This window comes from Leuresthes tenuis, unplaced genomic scaffold (assembly GCF_036924035.1).
Source record: "Leuresthes tenuis unplaced genomic scaffold, fLeuTen1.0.hap1 SCAF_3, whole genome shotgun sequence".
In the NCBI taxonomy this organism is placed as follows: domain Eukaryota; kingdom Metazoa; phylum Chordata; class Actinopteri; order Atheriniformes; family Atherinopsidae; genus Leuresthes; species Leuresthes tenuis.
The window spans coordinates 17,817,961-17,836,028 of NW_027325357.1; the positions used below are offsets into that span (position 1 = coordinate 17,817,961).

General features: G+C 42.0%; 1 protein-coding gene across 1 annotated transcript in view; it reads left to right on the forward strand.

Moving 5' to 3' along the window:
• The window catches only part of LOC140303469 (guanine nucleotide-binding protein G(i) subunit alpha-2-like), a 51,183-nt gene that overhangs the window by 1,047 nt on the left and 32,068 nt on the right, over positions 1-18,068 (forward strand). The gene's annotated exons all lie outside the window — the stretch shown is intronic.

The window sequence follows — 18,068 nt, forward strand, 5'->3', positions numbered from 1 at the left end:
TCTTTTTTTTTTTTTTTAAATTTCCGGTTTTTCTTTTATCCCGAAGAGTCAAACGTGTCGCTGACACCGCTGAAATGCACATGTCAGCGTGTCCTTGTGTGCTTTGACTAAAGTCTGAGAAGTGCTTGGACACAAACACGAGGGCTGCACCGACGATGCCTGGGAAAGTTTGGAGTGGAAACAGCACCTCTGGAGTCCTGTCCAGAGAGGCTGCTTGGAAAATATAACAGCCGGTTTCATAACATGCTCAGTCTGGGTACTTTTTTTTTTTTTTTTGTAAGATTATTGGAAAGACAGTTTAAAAAAAAAAAAAAAAAAAAAAAGGGGAGGGAGGCAGATTTGGTGTGTGGTTTTCTCACAGCAGGACTGAACTAAGGGGTCAGGTTTAGCAGGGTCTGGTTGATAATGAGTGGGCTGGCGTTTGGATAGAGGGTGAACAGCCCTGACTGTTCCCAGCACTGCCAACAGCACACACATTACACACACAGCAGAAAGGACTGAGAGAAGGACTTTCTTTTTGCCAGGCTTTATTGTGTCTCCCTGGTTCCTTTAATTTTCTGTTTAAGGAGTGCTGCAGCTCTGAACCCGGCGCTCTTTGATAATTAAGCTTGCCTGTTGGGGTTTATTTTTGCTGTATGCTTGCCTGTGTCCCTTTTTGTTTTCCTTTTCTTCTTGCACTCATGTGAATCTTCCAGTGTAAGCAGTGCAAAGAAGCGGAAAGAAGGGTTGCAGCGGTTCTCAAAGGATGAGCAGTCGTCCTTTCACGTGGAGGAAAAGTCTGCAGCGTTTTCTTCATCTCGTCTTATTTGCACTGCAAACACACCAGCCATTGCCTTGGGGTACTCAAGTGCAGTTGATTATACTAACAAAGAGTTAGATTTTTAGATAATTTGTTAAGAAGAAAAAAAAGAGACGGTGATTTTTTAAAAAATTTATTTATTTATTAATTTATTTTTTATTGAGTGCCTTTCGCTGGGCATAAAAACTGATTCTGATCCTGTCAACAGACCAGACGAGTCAATGACAACAAAGAATGGCTCATATCCAGAAACAAGAAAAAGTTTGGACATCTCTCCACTTTTTTCCTTTCTATAGCTCATTTATATCATAAATGATATGGTATGTTAAGTGCTTTGATGTTTGGGGAAACGCAGCTGCGTGTAGAAGACTGATGCAGTCACACTCCCTGGTGTTTGGGTGCGATGCATCTCCAGCCCCAGACTCTACCATTTCCAAGTGCAGGTTGTAAACAGCAGAGAAGTATAGACCAAACTGTCCACACACGGGTGAAATGGCCGTAGATTGTGTCTCACAGGTGAAGCACCTGAGTGCATCAACGCTGATGACTCCAGTTGATTCCTGTTCTAAAACTGGCAACTTCTTACGTGAGCTTCTAAGTGGGTATGTTTTTTTTCTTCCAGCCACTCAAAGATACGTACTTTTGACCAGTGAGTTTAAAGTGTCACACCAGCTTCGTGCACTTGTCCAAATGTGGGTGCTTCTGTCTCCAAGAATTGCCCAATGGTGGTGGCCGAAAGATAAAGTGAGGGCATCAAAATGATAGCTCACAAACAAGTGGGTGTGTTTACTGTTGCTACGTTCAGTTTTTTTTTTTTGATACAGCCTCATAAGGACAGACCTGCTCTTTTAGCTAGTTCCCCCCCCCCCCTGGCAGAATGCAGAAAAGTAATCTTCAGTTGATACACAACTCGTACTTTGTCTTTTGCTTTTGGCTCTTTGAAGAGGTGGCTGGCAAAGTTGTGCCCCGGGCTAGAAAGCTAATTACATAGTCTGCTCTGTGGAGCAGGTTTCACAGCAGTAATTACCAATCTGGTGCGGTGAATGACGGGTTGAGAGAATTACAGGAGAGGTCGGAATCTGAACTCGGGGTTTGTAAACTTGTGCTTTTTTAGACTGTGTCGTGCAGGTGAGGGTTTTCCCTTCGCTCATGCAGTTTGTAAAGCATGTCGCAGCCTGTGAAGCCTGCACCCACGCCAAGCAGTGACATCTGCATTCCAGTTATCTCAACACCAAAAAGTGAACAATACAAAAATTTGCATGTGGATTTTGAACCCTCACGTGGTGTTTATATTTCCTTATGATCAGCTTGAATTAGAGAATATGCAGAATAGGCTTTCGTGGAGCATTGACTGAAGGATGCCTTGTTAAAGCCTTCAGCTGAAATAACAGTCAGTTTCTCGACTGGAAGGATGTGTGGTAGAGGTGTGACATCCTTTCAGGTGTGGCGCAGCACACTTCCATGTATGGCTTTCTTAGCTGTCAGCTGAAATACTATCTGGTTGAAACATTGTCTCACAGCTTCCCTCACGTTAGTCGGGTGATTAGTCTAGTAAACCATGAACTGAACAACACGAAGAGGGGTTAAGAATAAGCCTCCTTTTTTTTTTACAGATGGGCACAGATGGAAATGACAGGCCTCTTTTTGAATGAGCCGTGGCTGCTGTTGTTCAGCAAGTTTCAGAAAGCCTGACCACCAAAAGGCTAATCAAAGTATTGGCCCTTTTTAATATTTTAAAGGCTGTAAACAACCAAATGTAATTAGACATCTCCATGGTAACTGCTTAGGTTGATTGTTCCTCACTGAAAAGAAAGCTGTGTGAGATTGTTTTGTCTTGTTAGCTGTCCCCAGAGAAAGCCATTAGTTAATGTAGCAGCGAGGGATTCATGCCATTGAGGCCCGAGCCCTCATTAACAGGAAGGAAGCGCTCGCTCACAGCCATCCCTGCTGATTCTGGTCTTTGATTGACATCTAATATCCTCTCTGCCCTCCAAAGAACACTCGAGTTTATCTCCTCTGTTCTTTGCTGTCTTAACCTTTCATTCTTTTTCAGCTGTTTAGAGAAAAAAAAAAAAGATTTATTTATTTGTTAATGCTCGGCTCAAACGAATGTCCCGTTGACAGCATGTAGCGTTTTAGCCGCGAGAGCAGCACCGTAGTAGTAGGATGTATGTCGGCATGATTCACTGTAAGCTCTGTAAACACAGCGCGCGCGCGCGCACATGCCTCAGTTGTAATGGTGTCAGTTGTACACAGACACATTCGCTCTGAGGCTTGACAGGCAGAGCCGTTATGTAAATACATCAGCATACTGAGTGGATGCGTTCATGCTGCCTCTGGGCACGGCCAAGAAGCATCGACAGTTAGCACAAATCCATAGGCACTTTACTTAAAAAAGCGAAACTGTGCGTTATGTTTACGTACAAACGAGCGTGAAGTGGAACGCCTGCCTTTTCCATAGACCTGTCGGCTTGACAAAGCAGAGCTGAAAAATAAAGCGAAATAATTGATGTAGGATGTATAGTGATGTATTGTGACGCGCAAAGCACGTCACAGATTCAGTTTAGGACTTGGTCACTCTTTGGCCTGGATTTCAAAACACGGCTCTACAGCCTTAACAGCTGCCATGTTTGATGACGTCAGCTTAGCAAAGAGTTGCATTTGCAGCTGCTGTTATTTGCGATCAAATTGTCAAATCGGAAATGGGGCTGTCGTGATGAGTGAAACTTAAGTACACGATCATTTGTCGTATTTGTACGTGCCAGGTGTGACGGGTCCACAGGAAAGGTTCAGCTGTCTGTCAGCTTTGTTAAACGGTGTGGAAGTATGACAATTTAGTCAGTGCCACCCTGCTGTTTTCTTACTATTTAATGGAGATGATTACGCTGTCGTGATTATTTCAATTATTTCAATCACACGGTTACCAGGTAAACGTTATGGGCCTAATGGGAAACCTTAAGTTGTGTCATAAGCTCCATCGAAAGAGCAGTTGGTGTAACTCAAACCCTGGTTATTAGTGTTAAGCTTTTTTTTTTTCAACCACAGAATAAAAAGATGGATAAACATTGTATGAAAGCTGCTTTTTCCCATCTTGCCTTGGCAGTATGTGGAGGATAGGAATTGATTAAGCTGCATCCTTCCTCAAGGAATTGACCCTCCAGTTTGCATCAACTGTTGCATGACATGTGGTTTGTTGCACAACATGTGCTTAAAAAAAAAGTTGAATAGTAGATGTTGTTACATTTGAGTACTAGTTTTCTTTGGGGACAATTGGTAACTTCCCAGCGCTCTAAAACAGATCAAAAAGTGGTCTGTGTACTGGTTTCACATGACTTTTGTCCTGCCGACTGTAGTTTTACTTCTGCTGATGGATGACATAATGCTTCTTATTTCATCATGGTGTTATGGTCCATGGGTAAATATCACTTCCCACAGCCCCGTTGTCGTGTAATACCTTGGACCCTCTGTAACACTCGCCGATAGTTTACATCTGTGAATTCTCAGCTGTTAAAGTTTGATAATCTCCATCTCTTACAGCAGCTTTGTAGTCATGTGCACATTAATGCTGTCGGGTAGGACAGCATTTAATTGGCATATTTATTACAAATCAAGTTAGGTGTTCTGTGCCGCCTAACTTTGTTTTTCAAATTTTCCTTCCTTTAATTTAAGCTCAAGTATTGCTGCCGTCATTAGAATTGTCACCCATAGACGTGCAATGTACAGTAACTGACACAAGGCTAATTGGCATATAGCTAAAGACATCATTACCCACCTAACTCAGCCACTTTAGCTGTATTTACATATCACTGATGGCATGCACAATTTTTAACTTTCCTCACAGGAATAACATCAAAAGTCATATAAACCACTGGAGCAATGGGTTGCAGTGTAAATTGAAGACTTCAAAATGCACCATGTGGTTGGTGATCGGTATCATTGATTGATTGATCCCGCTTCATAAAACAAATCTCTGAAGTGCTACACTTGCACTTTAAATGCTTTGATTGATCAATTTTCCCAAAGCTTGGCATTGAAGACACAGCATCGATTGTGAAGCGCGGCTACCATTTGTGAACGGTAATCATTGTGTTTGATTGCGCTTCGAAAAGGAGGGAACAATCCTCCGTCAAAACCAGTTTCTCACGCCTCATCGGGTTAAAGTGATGCGATTTGAGACACAGGACATACACACACTGAAACAAAGTGAAAGCTTTTCCTTTAAATGGGGAAAACTTGAATGGTTTCACCTCTTTCTGTCAGAGCGCTGTGGCAGCGTTCAGTTCAAGAGTCAAGTTGCAGCGGCACGACCTTAAGTCTGCAACACAGTAATCTGTTTACTGTAAATGGTCACGTTGGATGACTGGGGGGGGCAGCTCTGTGTCGTCAGTACTTCTTTGACAGCAGGGGACACTTTTGCAGGTTCCCTCAAAAAAAAAAAAAAGAAAGAAAAAATCCAATTTGAAGCACAGTTACTTAGCCGCTTGGATTGAACAAAACTATTAAAAGAACGAGCTGCTGTCTTGTGTTTTCGGGGGACCTTGTTTACTCGACAGTCTGCACCACAGTGCTGCCCAATTAGCCGTATGACGTGCTGGATTTCAGTTCTGTGAATGTGTCTGAAGAGGCTGAATATCCTGCAATTACAGGGAGAGCTCTGAAGATAAGACCCACTCCTACAGACTGCTAGGCTCAGCGCAGGTCCACTGAGACCGTGCTACAATATTCTCTCTTGCTCTGGAAATAGTGATAGCTTAGAAACACCCAACCCCACCTCTACCCACAGCACACATCTCCGTCTAACTCTTACTCTTCTGACATTCCAGAGAAACACTACAGCAACGCACAGGGTAGTATGTGGAGTTTCTGTGTGCGGGGTACCTGCTTTGGGTGCATCTCCCGGAATCCAACTTATTTACAGACTCCACGGGGTGTGAAGACGGGCAACCAGATTACAATCCTGCGTGCCCTTTCCTCCTGATGATTTGTGCTGGAGGGGGGGCGAGTAGATACTGCAGCATGTGGGCCTGCAGACTCAGTCCAGCACAGAAAGAGGAATTTGGCCATTTGCAACAGTCCACCAAAGACTGAAAAGGATTTAAGGATCTGTTCACAGAAAATTTCAATGTAATCTTAAAGTCTTCTAGCCATGGAGATGTTTTTTGTTTTTTTTCTTTCATTTGCTGCCCCCCCCCCCCCCCCCCCCCCCCAACCCCCATAAAATATTTCATACAATGTTACATTTTTGTTAAGTCCATGCAGTGTAATTGAATATAGATAAGCATGCTGTCACCCTCTGACTAACAGATAAAAGTTGTTGGATAATATTCAAGTCGATACAAGTGCAGCTACTCCCATGGACGTCGATATAACTTTAAGGAGGACTGACTTCATACTGCTTCAGATTGTCTCGGGACTGACAAGTTAAAGCAACTACAAGAAGTCTGAACTTCTTATCAACCCAAAAAAAAGCTCCTCCACAGCTGGGTATATTCTCGTATTGTTAAAGAATTCATGTCTTGTGACTGATAACAGCAGACCTAGACAGACCGGCAGCATTGTTTCGAGTGAATTCGGTACAAACGGGAGAAACAGTGACATGGCTGGCATCAGAGATTGTGAATCTTCCACATGCCGCTCAGATCACAGATTTCAGATGGGATAAACGGCTTAAGCTACCACTGACTTTGCACAAGAACATGCAGATGTGTCATTCTCGGTTGGGTGAAAATCTAATGGGTAAAAGTTTGTGTGGAAGTGGGAACGTCTCAAGCCGGGGGGTTGATTTTTCCTGTAATAATGTTGTTGAATTGGTGGTTGAGATTCAAAAGGTGAGTTTTTATTGCAAACACAGCAATAAAAGTGACATAAGTTGAGCAGCATAATGATTCAAAGCATCCTGCTAAAAAGGATATTTTGCCCTGAGGGCAGTTGGTCTTAGAATGCCTCCAAGTGTCCTGACCTAAATCCCAGAGAGTATCTACTCTTTGGAGTATTTGAGAGGGGAAAAAAATGTTGACTTGCCTTCTTTGCTTTAAGTTTTGATTAGTTTCTTTCTCATTTTTGCTTAAAAAGCATCTTTTCCACTGATAGTTGCCTTCTGCTTTGACATGCTGTTATCTTTCCTGTAAATGTCCTGGTATCTTTTGGAGCCACTGTATACTTTTCCCCTCATGCTAGAGAAACCTTTTCACCCTTAACCGTTAATGCCCATACACCATCGACATTGCTGTGTCAATCTGTACAGTGCTCGCTGCAATGCTGCTCGTTTTGTCGGAGTTTGAAAGGAACACGGCTCACTCCCCAAGTTCACGACCCGTTCTCGTAGCATCGCCACTATTGTCGAAGTTGCCCTCTCGCTGACGTTCCCACGTGCCTTCGGGCGGTGGGGAGTTCGGCTTTTGGGGCTTTCTTTGCCTGACCATGTCATTAAGCACACACAGAGTAAACCATTATACCCTCTTTCCCCTCCCACAATCCATTTCCTTTTTCGTTCCATTATAGGAAATGAGCTCACTTCAATTCTCCTCCGTGCTCGTCGGGGTATCCTGTCATTTGTCTGCCCTGGAAGGTCCAGTGTTCCTGGCTCCCCTGGGGACCAGCCTCTACTCACAGCTCTGAGCCTATACGCGAAGGGACAGCTGAAGCACACGCACATAGAAAATTGCTCTGGTTTTCAGTGGAAACATTGACTCTTTGGTACCTATTTGACAGTCATGGAGAACTGGATCGAACACGGACGGTGGTGAGGTCGGAATAATAAAAAAGAAAGGATGGCTGAGCGGTTGCTTTGATAATTAAGGACAAAATCATTACGGAGAAGCTCATAAAATGTTATGGGAAGATGGAAGCAGGAGGTGGTCCATAGTTTATATTTAATCAAGCAGAAGATTGAGCATGTATGTCTGATCAGCCAGGCGGCTTCATTCGAGCACAAATGTCACCGCTGTGCTTGTTCATGGTGCAGCTATGATTTGATCCTTTCAAACACCTCCTATCTTTTTGAATGAAGTTGTGATCTGGGCTGTAGAGGACGAGCAGCGGAATTCAGGAAAGGGAACCAGTTAAGCTACATCAGTTATTTCCTCTGGCAAAAAGTCATCAATGATGGCCATGGTTTTCTTTTTTTACGCACTGCTTTAGCAGATAGTTTGCTCTTGTGGTGGAAATGTTAGTTTTCAGGGAGGTCCCACTCTGCCACATTTCAGTTCAAACTCTCCAGGGTGCTACAGTTTTGCCTCATTTCTGTAAAAGATTCAGGCTATTTACTGACAACTTTCACTTGATCTCACCCTTTAAATGCTTTCAACTACTGTTGGCCTTTGTCAGCTTGTTGGCTCATCTGTCTCTGCGGTGGAGAAAGTCAACCAAAGTGAGGTACCTAACATAACTCAGAACAGCAGGAATCGGTGGGAGGGGGACGGATGCCTGGTGTAGTTTACGTGTCTCCCCCCCCCCCCCGCCGCGCCTCCATCGGGGCTCAGTGATAATGTTGTCACAGCTGTACTGTAAGTGAAAGGATAATTCATTACTTTATTGTTGCTCACACCTCTCTGACAAATGAACAAATACATGTAACTGTAATCTCTGCTCTTTCACTTTTCATAAAGTTCCAGTATTTGCTTTAGTCTGTAATTAAGCGTTTATTCTTCAGTTATTTTCCCCTGTCAAACGGAAACTAAATGTTTCTGAAACGACTCGGTTACGATTGACCCTTCATTTTAATGTAAGTCTAGGTTTGACCTCTATGGAGGGTTTGCATCATTAACTTGTATATGATTTTTTTTTTTTGTTGTTACTCCTTTAATTCTCAATTAACCCAAGATAAATTAGGTTAATGGTAGACATCCATACAGTCATATTACTGGAACGAAACAATTGTGGTGCCACTCTCATGGTTTGGCCATGTGAAGAAGCAAGAAAAGTTAATTGTAACATTGTGTTGCCTTGGAAAATAAGTTGAATTAACATTGGCTGTCATGCTGCGTGCGGATCACCTCAGCAGGTAGTCGTTAGTGCTGCAGAGCTCTCTGAATGGATTTGGCTTATAGCTCCAATCATTTTTACTGCAAAGTAACTCCAGCAATCTGATAATGACTGCACAAAGGCTCACGCTGGTTGAAAAAGATTTGTCAAGAAACTTGGTTATGATTCGGATAAAACGAAGGATTTCCTCTTTGCAAATGACTTTTGTACATCAGAGAGACTGCACTGCCTTTCCAAAACTAATCAAAATTTCCCTCTGTTCTTCTAATTATTTCCTCTGTGGGTGAAGGTTATTTCAGCTATCAAAAAAGAGGTAGATGAGGCTGTAACTATCACTCTCAGCTCTTGTTTGAATCGTCTTATGTTCATGTTGATTTTTCATAAAAGCGCTTCTTGATGTGTGTGCTGCACGTTATAATTGTGCGATTCCTGTCTCGGATTGCAAGCATCTGATGAATTACCCCCAGCAAGGCTTATTTCTCCATCGAAGTTCTCTCTTTTTCTTTCTTTTTTTTTTTTTTTGTTAAACTTTTTTGATCATGCTGCACCACAGATTCAGCTGATGTCATTTCCTGTTTCAGCCCACAACCCCCCCCCCCCCCATCTATCACTTCCTCTTTCAGCTGGCTGCATGTAAGACAAGTAAATGTCTTTTGTTTGACTGGTTGAGGAAACCAGCACACCCATCCTGTCAGTTGCCTGGTTCTGGTCTACAGATTGTCAGTGAAGCTCTAACAAGTAACAGTGAAGACCACTTAAACTAGTCTACTAAGGACCTTGTTCCCTTCCCTCTAACACTCACTTTAACAAAAATAAACCATAAGGATGATAATGAAAACGACAACGGTAATAAACACTCTTTAACGTAGCGGGGCACAGTTGAGAAATGTACATTATTGTGGGCTTTAATGTGGCGTACACGTATATATTTTTTACATCTGGGATCTGGTCCAGTACGACACATTAACAAGCACGAAATGAAAGATCAATAGATGAAGACGGTTGTAGCCAGGGGGCTTTAAACACCAGCACCATGCAGCGGGAACACCAGACGGCAGCAGGGCCGTCTAATAGCTCTGGCTTGTAGATCATGTTCTCCGTGGCCGTGACACTTTCTGTTATGAAATGGTGTTTTATTAGTTTTGCATGTCGAGGCCCGCTCCCCATAAAGAGTCCGCTTTTGGAGACATTACAGTAATAGAACGTTTGTGGACGCACCTATTAAAAGCCTAAGTGGTTGTTAATAAAATGCTTTTCAAGTGAAATAAGCAGTGAATGTTCTGTTGTGTTGCACAGCGCTGCATAAAGTACATGCTGCAGCGCCATATCAGGAAAGGGAGTTATTCACAAGACTAAATGGGCTCTGAATATTGGTAGTAGCTATTTTCTGTATGGTCATAATTGGGTTTTATAGGAGACGTTTCACAGCAAAGCGATAATAATCTTTTATTTTTTTTACCATGGATTCTTATGAGCTATTGAGAGACACATACATATAATATGATGATACATCTGACTTACAGTGACAATTTTTGGCTAAATGTAATAAGAATAGAGGCTTTATGCAGGCAGAAATGCTCGTCTCACACAAGTTTTCACCTGAAATAGCAGGTAGGCCGAAAATGCTGACTCTGCTGCTGCTTCTCAAACGCTCTCTCACTGAGGGGGATTATATCTTCCAGGAAGGTTCTAATCAAACCTGCTGGCAACTCTGTGGCTGCTCTCAATCTGATGCTGCTGAGTGTGCATGCGTTAGTGCACATGAAGTGCGCTTCATGACACCAGCTCATGTTACAGCTTTTTGCTTTTTTGGGGATCTTGAAATGAACACAGCATACAGTTCACTGTAGCTGTGCACATATGTATGTATACTGTGTACGAACAAGACTCATGGTAGATATACCTTGGTTAGAAAGCTCAGTAGCACCTTTTTTTTCCTCTTTTTTTTTTTTTTTAGTTCCACTTAGCATTTCATCTGAAAACAGGTGGTCTAACATCAGCAGCGATTTGGATCTAAGGAGAGTGAGACTGTGGGAAATTCCCAGGGGAATTAGTTCATTGGTTCCTCTCAAACAAGGTTGGCTTCCTTGAAATGATCTGATCAGTAATGTTGAATATGTACCAACATGCTTACTCATACATGGTATCACTCCCTTACCTCTGAGACATCATGATCCAGAGAGTTCTTCATTTCACCAGCACGCAGCAAGCCAAGCTTTGGATGGATGTTAGGCCTTTCAGGGTAAAGAGGACTTACTTTTATAAAATAACAAATATTTTTATATTTTGTAGAATAACCAACTTCACTTCAGACCTAACTTTTGGATCTTCTCTAGTAAATTCCATTCTTTCTATACTCTTATTATTATTATTATTATTATTATTATTACTATCATCATTTATTTATTTTTCCTTAAAAAGTTAAACATGTGTGCCACAGGCTTGAGGAGCTCTCCTCCTTGCTCTGTTGAGTTGTTGAATGTCAGTGAGCCGGAGGTTAGGAAAACTAATAACTTGGAAATATTATGGTCTTATCCACGTTATTAAGAATTCTTTCCCACCGACAGCAGAGCTCATTGTGGTTCAAACGATGCCTGTTCCTGTAATCATTGTGATTACGCTTTGGCAAAAATGAGAGTGAGAACCCAGCGGATGTCATTTGTTGTGTTCCTTGTGCTACAGAGAAGGTGAGCGATAGAAGAGGTGTTTGAAACCACACTTCTGCCAGTGAATTATTTATCCCTGCTGCAAACACAAACCGTGGCTTTTAAAAGTAACTCTTAACCTTGGTGTGGGCTAATGTGGATATCCATTATCGTGTGGTAATAAACTGTCACATTTTCACCAAAACCGTCCAGTGCCTTTAAGCCCGAGGACCTTTTTAAAGGAACTAAAAAGATGCAGTGTAAGGCATGCCGGCTGCTTTGGGCACAGTTGCAATGCAGCACTTTCTCACAGGAGAGGAGTGGCTGTTTTTTGTTTAATATATATGCCTTCCAGAGGTGTGGGGGAATATGGCTTTATCCAGGCATTTTGATTCTTACTTTATAAGATTTAGAATTGATTCAGAAAGTCAAAAAGTCTATTTTTACACTTATTTTGTCCATTTTGCAAAGCTGAGTTGGTGTATGCCTCATACTAGATCGATAGATACTTTATTAATCCAGAGGGAAATTCAAAGTATTCAGCAGCTGCATAGATGCCTGAAGGCAGGTTAGTATCGACAACAAACAAAAACTCAATTAGTAGCAACATACAGTAGGACACAAGTATGTAAAAAAAAAAATATATATATATATAGAAGTTTGCTTATGTGCAAACAGTTGGGTTTAATCTCAATCCCTCCTGGCCACCCAGTGAAGAGTCATACAGTCTTATGGCCAGGGGGACAAAAGAGTTCTTGAGTGCGTTTGAGTCCTCTGTGTGAACTATTGTGCGTTCACTTTGTCATGTTAGCATCATGCCAAAGCTAGCTCTCAGAGCCGTTGGTTGAATTAATGTGGAGCAGGGAGACATTAAACAGGAAATGCAGCCATTGCGTCACGTTTCATCACAAGAGAACCATACAGTGTAGTTGACAGCAAAGTCTTTAGAATTATACAGTTAAGACAAAGGGCCCCATACCTTTGCATATTTTTAAAAGAAAGATTTTTCTCAACTTTACACGGATACAAAGGTAAAAGTTATTGATCTGCCCCGCCCCATTTTAAGTTTAACTTTCTTTACATACAGTTCTGAAATGAGTCTGTTTTGGACTGTAAGAGATGTTTTGAATTGAGAAATTGATTTAGACTCAAAATCGTGTGATATCTAAGGACACACTCCTCAATGGCTTTATTTATTTAATCCGTGGCTTTGTTCTTGTGATCTTTGCACCTCTACTTATCCTGTGAAACTGCTAAATTAAAGTTGACGCATTTTTCGATGGTGCCTTCATTGTTTCATCTCACGTCATTTTTACCTAAATGAAAGCCTACAAGTTGTCCAGTTGGGACTTTGGAAGCGTGTCACATGTTCAGAAGTCCCATTGACCGATACCAGTCTAATGTAAGGTAGTCTACTTATTGTGGTGTATTATTTAGCCAGTATTCTAACTTAGCACCATGAATAAAGAGTAAGATATAAGATTATGACTGTGCAGCAGTTTATTTATAGGCAAAGAAACGTGCAAGAAGTTGCATTCCCCCCGGAGACCACTTAAAGTATGGCAGCTGATGCTTTGTTTTTGGGAGCAGTGAACTTCAGTCTTCACTGCTGTCCTCTGCTACTCTCCACACACACACACACACACATATTTATACAACCATTTTCCTTTCAGCTGATGTTAATCTTGAATCTATGAACCAGACCATTTGCTTCATGTCATGTACTGATACTTGTTAGGTTACTGGTCAGATATTTTTATATTAGCACAAAGTCTCCTTTGTGGTGCAGATTGACGTTAGATTTAAAAGACAAATGTCAAGATTCAGTCGTGTTTTCTGCTCAGCTTACCTTTCCTCCTGTTTAACAAACAAAAGCCTGTCTGATATGTTCTTCTGATCAGTAACTATAAGATGAAAAAGATCAAACTGTTTTGAATGACCATTAGCTGATAACTGATGGTGGTTTAGGCTGCCGTACGCCCTTTTCATCAGATCAACACTGATGTCCTGTGACTTTAATTGAACCAAAATCTTCTCTTTTTTTTGTCATCCAAGAGATTTGCCCATCATGCATTCAATAGTTTGATGAGTGGCTTAGATTTGAGTGCTTAAAGCCAGAGCTTCAGCTCTGCGTTAGACTGAATTAAGTTTTTATTAATATGGCATCAATCCTTGGCCAGTACAGGAACCTTTTTGTTTTTAATGTGTGCTCACTCAGAATGTAAGCCTGAACTCTGCCAGTGTGCATGGTCCTTTTGTATTGAAACCATCACATGTTGGTGTAGTAATTTCTGTGTGTAACGCTGCCTAAGTTGTAGCGGTTGGAAATGGACTTCTGCTTTAAACAAAACCCTTACACTCTAAACAGTGCCGTTTTCAGCAGATGGGCTCAGCAAGTGCCCCAAGTAATCGTTGAAAAGGCAGATTTTAGTGTGAACTATCATGGGATGATTTATTAATCTCCACCACAGTTTTAATCAGATGTCAAGGTGGACGTCGGCCACAGATGAATACATCCACATCCAGAGGGCATTTATCCCTCAAGATGTCTGGCAAATAGCCAGGAGCCACAGTACTGATGTCCTGCTTAAAGATTCCTAAAGTGCATCTTGAATAAATAGGAAAGGAAAGCTGAGGTCCCTGAAGTCAGATGAAAGCACAAGAGCACCGTCTTTGAGTTTGAAAAGTCTAAGGTGAGCAGCGTCCAATTTGAACAAAGCACATGCAGCTGACTGAGGGCTGATATGTCTGTGTCAGCTAGACTTACAGTCACTGAATTAACAAAAACATTTCAACTAGCAGTGTAGAATTTTACAGACAGTCTGGACCTGCTTCATTGATTTTACCAAAAGATGTAAATAGATGGAACCTTGGAGTGTTTACATAGCAAATGGAAACGAGTCGCGTGCAAGTCTTATCACTCTTATCTGGGTTTATTAGTCGTGGTTTGAAAAGTGCTATTCTGATTTTGGTCGGCCTAACATGTTTGCATGCAGTTCAAGTCTGTTTAGTTGTTGTTTTGGTAACATTCTTACTTATTTCTCATAAGCACACAGGACCCCAGTCCATTTAAAGCAAAACACCTCCACAGTTACAGACCCATGAGAACTCAAATACCAACGCCAGCTTTCTTGCATCTGTGTATGTGAAACATAGCAGGGACAAGAGAGCGAGAGGGGTGAGGGAGGAAGGGGCCAGTGGGGGTATCAGTCCTAGAAGAAGTACAGAAGGTGGTGGGGTGGGGTGGGTTGGGGTGGAGGGGGAAGGTTAGCCTTGTGTTGGAGCTGAGCAGGGTGCAGCTGAGCTCCTGGCAGGGACATAGCACTGAGGGCTTTATTGTGATTTGTAATTATGTGGTTTTCTGTGGGGCCTCAGTTTCTTGTGCTCCCACACTGAGGCTCCTTTTAGCCTTGGAATACTGAGTAGGAGAACAGAGAGAGAGGGTGGGACCAGGACCACTGCTAACTATTTTTGTTAAACCAGGAATGGGCAGACATGAGCTTGAGAGAATCCGAGTGTTGAGCTGAAGACGCAGAAGAATGCAGACTTTGAAATGGTCATTGATATTCGTACGCAGAGACGTGTTTGAAAGAGAAAGACTGCTTCTCTCGTCTTTCCTGTCTGGAATCAATTTGAGTATGGTTAGAATGATGTTTGGACTGGATATCCTCGCATTTGTCCAATCGAACTTATAATCGAGGACAAAGAACGTAAAATATACATGGCTTGGGCCGACATGCATGCCTTATTCAGCAACTGAACATCATCACAGATAAATTAGAGATGACACAACACAGGCAATTTAAGTCTAAATGTATTTAAAAGTAAACAAACAGTTTAGCAAAGTGAATGCCCATAAGAGAATCCGGCTCTTTGTGTTAAATGACACATATTAGCCTTTGGAAAACACAGTGTGAGGAACTGTAAGTAGCCAGCATCGTTTGGATTGTTTTCAGATGGATCCATGTGAACCAGTAGAATACCTAGAGGAATCAGCCAGTTGTATAGATTATTTTTTTTCTTTTTAAGTGGCAGAAAAACAAATGTGGTCACATACCACACGAGAAAGACTCCCTGTCACTCGTACAAGTATCACCGTCTTAGACATGAATAGAAATGAAGCAAGTGATGGACAGGGTGGCGAAGGAAGGAGCTTTAGGAGAGCGGAGGTGATAACACCGTGTTGATGTGTTGAATGGATGTGCTGCCTGTTTTCCTGTCAGTGGCTGAGCCCTGCCAGTTAGGTTTCAGACGGCAGACAGCTGCACCGAGATGTGGTGGAGAAATGGGTAGGAGGAGTGTGGCTGTAATGTCGGCATTTCAGCCTGGTGTTATGCCTGGATATCGCTTTAATTGTCCTGCCTGTGGTGCTGTATTTATTAGACTCCAGATTTAGACTAGAATTTGATGTTTATTGGGAGTTGGGGGAGACTGTGTATTTTAACAGTGAATTCTTTTGAAGAAACAGTTTGACGTCAGCCATTCTTTGTGTAGACTCGAGATTCTCTGTATATCTGTGTGTTGCCTACTCTGCCTTTTTTAAAGCAGGCTGAGCTGGAGGCAGAAGCCCGAGCACTGACTCAAACCTGCCCACAGCAGCTGCCAGTTGCAGCGGGTTGATTTCCTGTTTTTCTGCTTCTTTTTTTTTTTGTGTGTGTGTGTGTGTGTGTAACTCTACACACATTAAGCCCCACTACTCTGCATTCTCTTGCAGAGAAATCAGATCAGATTGAAGGCATACGTAAAGGTAAGGCCTTTGATGTGGCCAGTTAAAGAAGGATGTTTGACTAGATTTTCGCATTTTCACACCATCTGTTGTAGATCTCCATTGTGTTAGCAGTTTCAGTGGCAGACCAAGATGGTGACAATATCCTGAACTTTCCGCTCCAGTTTTAGTTGAAGACTGTGGGGAAATGAGGTCTTGAGACAATGGAGGCTTCTGGGGAGGGCCTCCTTGTGTTCTCTGGGGGGCCATAAACACATCCTATCTTTACAGGAGAACCGTTTGGTTAACATTGTAACTGCTCAATTACAATCTGACTCAGCCCAGGCACATGTGTAATCCTGCTGTTTTCCAAGCTGTGTGTCTCAGCGTTTTCATTGGCTCAGTCTCACGTTGTGGTTTGGGACCAAAGACGTGGTAGGTTGGATTTGCAGTTTAGGAAACAGAAGACAGACCGGCATTTTTTTCCTTTTTATATATATATATATATATATATATATATATATATATATATATATACGTTGTAAAGTCTGATTGGTTGCTTTTATCAGTGTGGATTTTAAGGCTCGTTTTGCACACTGTTAGATAAATGAGCTCCAGTGCAGTGCGGTGTTCTCTTGATGTATAAAATAATTACTTGGATGAATCACTTTTTAGAAAGAAAAAAAAAAAAAAAAGAGAGAGAAGAAGAAACAGACTTCAGTTACAAAGTATGTGCAAGTACAGGCTTGGGGAACAGGAAGGGCGGGGCGGAGCTCTGCAGTGCGTTTCCTGTGAGGCAGGAAGTGAGCAGGGTCAAACTGCAGAAACACTGAGTTATTGCTCTGAGCTTCTGCTACTGGCAAAGTCCAAAATAAAACAGCTCGTTGGTGCCACACTCTTTTTGTCTGATTTGATCCTTCATTCTAATTAGGCCGCTACATTCAGTTTTGTGGTTCTGGTCAGTCAGCAATGATGCTATACAAAGAAACACTCCAACTGCTGTTTCCTAAAGAGACATTATGCAATTTACAAGCAACAGCGGGTGCTGTTAAAACAACCACAAATGTCAGCTGTCTACGCTGAGTCTTGCATCATTCTCTGTTTCCTCCCTGGCTGTTACAGGGTCTTTTAAATTGCAAAGTTATAACACACAAAGTCTTGGTCCCGAACCTTTTTAAACACCTGTGTTAGGAAAGGTTTTCTGAAGGTTGGTGTGCAGAGTAGCTTTATCAGTAAGGACTCAGCCTCCGTCTATGGATCAAACCGTGACCTTTTGCATGAAAAGAGAAGAGAATTAAAGCAACACAGAGATGGATGACTCAGCTGTTTGGGTCCAGTCTTTTCATTTTGACATTAAGTGCTGGATTGGATATGAGCTACGCTTCGCTTTTCTGTTTGTGTTCAGATGCATACACACATTTACTCGCACAAAGTAATTGGAGCACACATGAAAGAGCCACCAAACATTTATTCTGTTGTGCGACAACTTTCCTTCAACCTTTAGATTCGTATTTTAACTGTTTGACCACAGCTACAGATGGCAAGGTTCCATTTGAAAAAATCTGCACACGACATGAACCCAATCAGAGGCAGCAGATGTTGTTACAGACTTTTAAACTAATCTTTGTTTCATTTCCCTTCTTAAAAACTGGTGGCCAAAATAACACAACAGATTGTGCCAATAGCTTAGCTTATAAGTCATCTAAACTCCCGTTAAACATTTACGTATTCTAGAAATGTGGGACCTTAACGGTAACCTACTAAACCTTGAGGTATTGTTTCTTTAACAGAAAAATGAAATTACAAATCTGACTGAGTTGGGAGCCTCTTAATTCTGTTAGCAAAGAAATAAGCTGCTGTGGGACAGAAGTGCAGCCTGGAGCACTTTTCCTAAATACCTGACCTGGTGGACCATTACAACAAAGATGGCTTTATT